The sequence below is a fragment of the Xenopus laevis genome, chromosome 4S, assembly GCF_017654675.1.
Source record: "Xenopus laevis strain J_2021 chromosome 4S, Xenopus_laevis_v10.1, whole genome shotgun sequence".
NCBI lineage: Eukaryota > Metazoa > Chordata > Amphibia > Anura > Pipidae > Xenopus > Xenopus laevis.
This window is the reverse complement of record NC_054378.1, coordinates 51,278,664-51,284,676: the sequence shown is the minus strand read 5'-3', so window position 1 is coordinate 51,284,676 and position 6,013 is coordinate 51,278,664. Positions and strand designations below refer to the sequence as shown.

The window sequence follows — 6,013 nt, the reverse complement described above, 5'->3', positions numbered from 1 at the left end:
TTAATAATATATATTATAATATAGTTCTTAAAAGGGTGGTTCACCTTTAAAGTAACTTGTATTATGTTATAGAACGACCAGCTCGAAGCAACTTTTCAATTAGTTTTCATTATTTATTTTTTTATAGTTATTTGTCTTTTTCTTCTGATTCTTTGCAGCTTTCAAATGGACGTCACTGTCCCCGCCTAAAAAAACAAATGCTCTGTAAGGCTACAAATGTATTGTTATTGCTACTTTGTATTACTGATCCTTCTATGCAGACCCTCTCCTATTCATATTCCAGTCTCTTATTCAAATCAATGCATGGTTACTGGTAATGGTAATTTGGGCCCTAGTTACCAGATTACTTAAAATGCAAATTGAAGGGCTGCTACTCAGAATATCACTCTCTACATCATATTAAAAGTTATCTCAAAGGTGAAAAAACCCATTAATGAAGAAAGAAAACGGTTTTCCTTGGTGCTATCTTTTTGGTTATTCTGTGCACACCATAGTTTACAGAGCTTACCAGTAATGCAAGAGTTACATATTATAGTAACTGTTGATAGAAAATCAAATTAATTCCTTAATTTATGCTGGAGATGTTTAGTTGCTGTGGTGTCGTAAAATAAGTTGCTGTATATACTCACAGTGGTGATGCATAATGTTTGTTACATTATTTATGTTAATCTTTATTGGCATACTATGATAAACCTGCTCAAACACATTGCCATAGACCAGTAATCCCCAAACAGTGGCTTTTGAGTCACGTTGCTCGTCACCTCCTTTAAATGTTTCTCATAGTGACCTGAAACTAGTTTTTTTGAACATGGATTTCAAACATTTTCATGCTTGTGCATCTCTCCAATGCTTTTAACATTTAAATGTTACTCACAAGTTAATAAGGTTGGTGCCTGCTAACCTTGACAGTTCCAAGGCTTAAAATTCTGTTAAGTGTAAACTTACCCATAGCCATTTCCATCAGTAAATTTAGTTGTTGTATGGCAAATGCTAAACATAACATGAAAGAGAGCTATATTTAAAGCTACTATATAGTTCACACTTTTTGGCACTGAAAAAAATTTAAATATATGGCACACATATTGTTTGATTCACTGAACATTTAGAGTGCAGATCTATGTCATAATTTGTATGAAGAAATTCGATCCAGCACTTGCAGAGCATTGAAATCCGGATTAGAGTGTGGCTGCTTAAAGACTGTGTATATGTGTATATACACGTTTCGGACCACTTTAGGTCCTTTATCCTTGACACAAAATTCGTTGTGCGCACCACAATTTATTGCGTATTGGCGTCAAAACTTGAGTGCGCGCACATGAGTGCACAGCTTAGAGGCAATATTATGCCTTAAACTGGACCTACACACAGATTTTCCATACAGGTTAGGCTATTTCCAACAAACGGTATGATAATCTGAGAGTGTATGGCTATTTAAAGATTGGTTTGCCAAAATAGAAAAACAGTCCTCTTAGTGATCTGAGGGTGTGTATGTGTAGATTTCTGGCAGTAGGAACCGTTTTGTGCTTAGTTTAGTGTCATATGTCCTATCACTGCAATTTGGCATTTATATCTGTGGTCATATTGCACTTCTATCCAGCCAATTAATCAATAGGACAATCAGTCCAATATTCCACAGCTTGTCCTATGCATGTACAACTTTACTGATATAATGGATGTTGTACACAGCAACTGACAAGTTATAAAGAATCAGACCCTGGACAACTATGCAGACATTTCATACATAAATCCTACTTGCATTTAAACATGCCCACTCAACAGTATGTGTCTAATTCATACAAATAACATCTCAATTCCTCTAGACACCAGATGTTTGCAGAAGCTTTGGAAAAAAACTAAATTCAAATGTTATCACAGATCAAAGCAGTGCCTTTGCTATATTTTCTACATAAAACCTTTATTTATTAGAGGCTTTGCTTTTACACTTAGCACATATAAGCAAGATATTGTTTGTCACAACTTGATGGTTTGTCAGAGCTGAGAAACTGTGAGTCAAGGGTGAGAAATTGATTGAGTCAGAGGTGGGAAACCGATAGAGACAGAGGTGGGAAACCGATAGAGACAGAGGTGGGAAACCGATAGAGACAGAGGTGGGAAACCGATAGAGACAGAGGTGGGAAACCGATAGAGACAGAGGTGGGAAACCGATAGAGACAGAGGTGGGAAACCGATAGAGACAGAGGTGAGAAACCGATAGAGACAGAGGTGAGAAACCGATAGACAGAGGTGGGAAACCGATAGAGACAGAGGTGGGGAACCGATAGAGACAGAGGTGAGAAACCGATAGAGACAGAGGTGAGAAACCGATAGAGACAGAGGTGGGAAACCGATAGAGACAGAGGTGGGGAACCGATAGAGACAGAGGTGAGAAACCGATAGAGACAGAGGTGAGAAACCGTTATCTGTTTATCCAGTTTTTATTTTCACACTGAACTGTTCCTTTAAGCATGATCCATTAGTTATTTGGTTAGGCTGTAGAAAAACTCTTACATAAGATCAGACGAGGTAAAAAAAAAACTTGAGTGCTTTGTAATCTTTGACCTTTTATGTGGCATCAGTGCATGAATTCAGTACAGGACAGATTCTTGATTTCCTGGAATCTAGTAATAGTAAGTAAAATGCTGATTATATAGAATAAAATATTAAATGGTCGGTTTTATAAAAGTTAGAAGTTTGTACAAATTTGCATTTTGGGCTGTACTCCCCTGCATTCTGCTTAACAGAGCTAAACTGCAGGGGAGCTTAGGCCTGGACGCATCTGATTCTTCTTCAAAGGGAGGACCTCACGATGATGCATGCAAGCGCCGAACGCAAGTGGAACTCGGCATGTTGGGTTCAATCTGCATTCAGTGCTTAAATGCGTCATCAGGAGGATACCCAATTAAAGAATCTGTTGGCAAATTGTAAGCATTCAGATGAAACATGATTATCACAAGTGGCAGCAGCCATCTGATTCAAAAACCACTAAACACATTCACATTCTACTGTTTTCTACCAGTGTAGCTTTAAGTGCTTTTTCTCTGGCAGTTTAAGGAGATGGATATGTATAATGTTTTGGGTTTTTTTAAGAAATGCACCATCGGTGTTGTAATTGCAGCTTGGGCAAAGTTGAAGGCTTTAAATCCCTCATTGCACAGAATTACCATATAGATCTTTTACACTTCACGTTTTTTTTTTTCTCATATAAAAACAGTATGCAGTGCTGATTTTCAGCCTGAAACCATGTTTGTTTATTGAGGGCCAATTGAACACATTTACTGAGCTATCCCACTATTGTTCCATGAATTAATAGAATGAATAAGGCACTGTCACCATTACCAGGTCATTGCTTTGAGACAGACACATTTAGGAACAATTGATGTATGTATATTTCATACAGGATTCAATAATGCATATTACAAAGAAAGTTTGCTTACAATGGGTGTCTGTATTTATATCTATAAGAATAGTTTTTTAGTCGGTCTTAAACAATTAGTAATATGGGAATTAAAAGTGGCCTAAACTCTCTTAACTAATAATAGTCACTTACAGGGGCGTAACTATAGAGGAAGCAGACCCTGCAGTTGCAGGGGGGCCCAGGAGTGTAGGGGGCCCAGTGAGACCCTAATTAATTAGCAATTTTAATATATCTTGGTAAAATAGGCCAACTTATAAATATTTTGGGGCCCTAAATTGAATTTGCTATGGGGCCCAGTAACAACTAGTTACGCCACTGGTCACTTACCCTAAATGGCTGAATGGAACCGAGCCAATGGCTACCACGCTGCAAGAAAAAACACAAAGAAAAGATTTATATTTTCAGGACAGAAAAAAAAGAATATGTAAAGTCACATTTTAGTGTAACTTGTTCTTTTAATCCTCAATTTGATGGTATCCTGTCTATATCTAAGTGGGTCATTGGTGAAAAGTGTAGTGATCCAATTTTGTGTCCTGACCCACGGGTTAAGCAATATTGTTCTAAATGATAAGGCTCATCTAAAAGAAATTCCTATGCTGGGTACCAAAAAGCCTGAAAATGTTTGTCAGTGAAACATAGTTTTAATGGGGAAACCACACCAGGCCCGTCTGTCTAGCTATTCTGCTGTCAGACAAACCTCAAAACATGGAATGTGTAGTAACTTTTAACTTGGGCCAACTGTACAAAAAGAGCTCTGAATATACAGTATACATTTCTTCTTTTGAGGAAACTATACAGGCTATATGTTAACTATTGTGAGACTTCTAATAAACTTTGCTTAAAAAATGTATGTATGTGTGTATAATATGTTCAGATAAGTTTGCTATGTGCTGCACATGAACTTTTTACATGCTTCTACTGCGTTTGGAATAAATGCGACATTTTTATCTAAAGTGAGTGTGACCTTGTTGGAATATTTATATATATATATATATATATATATATATTAATTTTTTTTTTTTTTTTAAATTTTTTCTCTGGTGCTTTGTTTGGTTAAAATTTGATTGCAATATTGACCCATTTCACGGTATGTTTCTAGTTTGTGTGACACTACAAAAGGGCGTAGCACCTTTTGTAGCCAAAGTCCTTTGCTTTACAAGAAAAACGGACATTTCCAAATTGTAATTGCTTCTTGTGGTTTTTATATTTTGGTGATATTGCCCGGAATGTCTGAACTTTGCACGCCTTATATTCTAGGAATACGTTCTCTACTGAACGATAACCTGTAAGGCAACTGTAGTATTTCAAAACTACCTTAAAATACTGTTAGAATAATTTATTTTGCTTTACAAAATTGTCACATATTGACTTTCATATTGTATTTTGGTAATAAACACTTTTTTAATGAAAAGATGTTTGTAACTGTTTATTTCTAGTTGTTACATGGGTTCTGTAAAAATGGAAAAGGGAAATGGAATAATGAAAAAAAAATGTAAAAAACATTTTCAGATGAGAACCTTTACACAAATACATGTTGTTGATTTATGTTGATTTATGTAAGTCTGATTTTGACCCGGACAGCCTATTCAGAAGGGCTGCTCAGGCCAAAACTTCCTGTCTCCAAATAAGGAAAACTGGGCAGGATTTTCTGAGCCTAACGTGTCGCCTATCGTCATGTCATAGCCAATGGGAACCAATCACTTGGCGCAATTGCCCTGCCTTTGTGACGTCAGCCTGCCCCCTGTCGTGACCTAGCATTGGAAAAAGATGGTAACCCTAAATGTTGTAGCAACAGGGATCTCGGCTGTTTGCAGAGACCAGATGAACCCCCCCCTGCTTTTACATTAAAATGTCAGTAACTACCTTTGTGTACCTCTGTATGTTGCCATGGTGAAGACATAACACACAAAACACACTTTTTATGATAAAATAAATATATAAGAAGTGGTGGCAAAGAAAGAGCCCATTCACACAATACCAGACACCCATCTAACTGCCCATAAACTTTTAAAAGCAAATGGGTTGTATAAATTCTTGTACTGTCCTGTATATACAAGTATTCCCAGTTAAAACACACCGATGAGCCACCGCTGATGCTGTTCTGTACTTGAAGGCCTCCACAACTTCAAGTTCTAGGATCAAGCTAAAACAGCATAAGTGGCCAGACATGGGGCATATACTGTATTTATTAATAAAAACAGAATCCTGGTTCTCGGATAGAGGACTTACACTAAAATTATCCCTGCCCTGTTTGATTGCATTGCATCTTTGTCCAATCATAGAGGAATCTACTAGTAGACCGACGGGATATCTGAAAGTAGCAGCCTACTTTAAAACATGAATACAAGAACACAAATAAGTTAGTACCCAAGTGATGGCTCTTCTGAGGGGAATTTATTGTGTAGTGTCCTACAATGCTATGTTTTTTGTATTCTGTGCAAGTTTTTTACAGTACAAAAGGGATTGCAGATTTTCTGATAGCTGCCAGGGTGGTTCTCGGTTCTCCAAAGACTTGGGGAACTGGACATCTATGGGCAGATTTATCAAGGGTCTAATTTTGAGGTGATGGGAGTTTTTTTAAACTCTAAATTCGAATAA

At 37.0% G+C, this 6,013-nt stretch overlaps 1 long non-coding RNA gene across 1 annotated transcript; it reads left to right on the top strand.

The window, feature by feature from the left end:
• The first annotated feature begins 303 nt into the window (after positions 1-303).
• On the top strand, positions 304-4,826 carry LOC108715445. Its single transcript, XR_005960947.1, has 2 exons — positions 304-2,313; positions 2,406-4,826. It is a non-coding gene; the product is annotated as an uncharacterized LOC108715445 (long non-coding RNA).
• Positions 4,827-6,013: the final 1,187 nt, after the last annotated feature.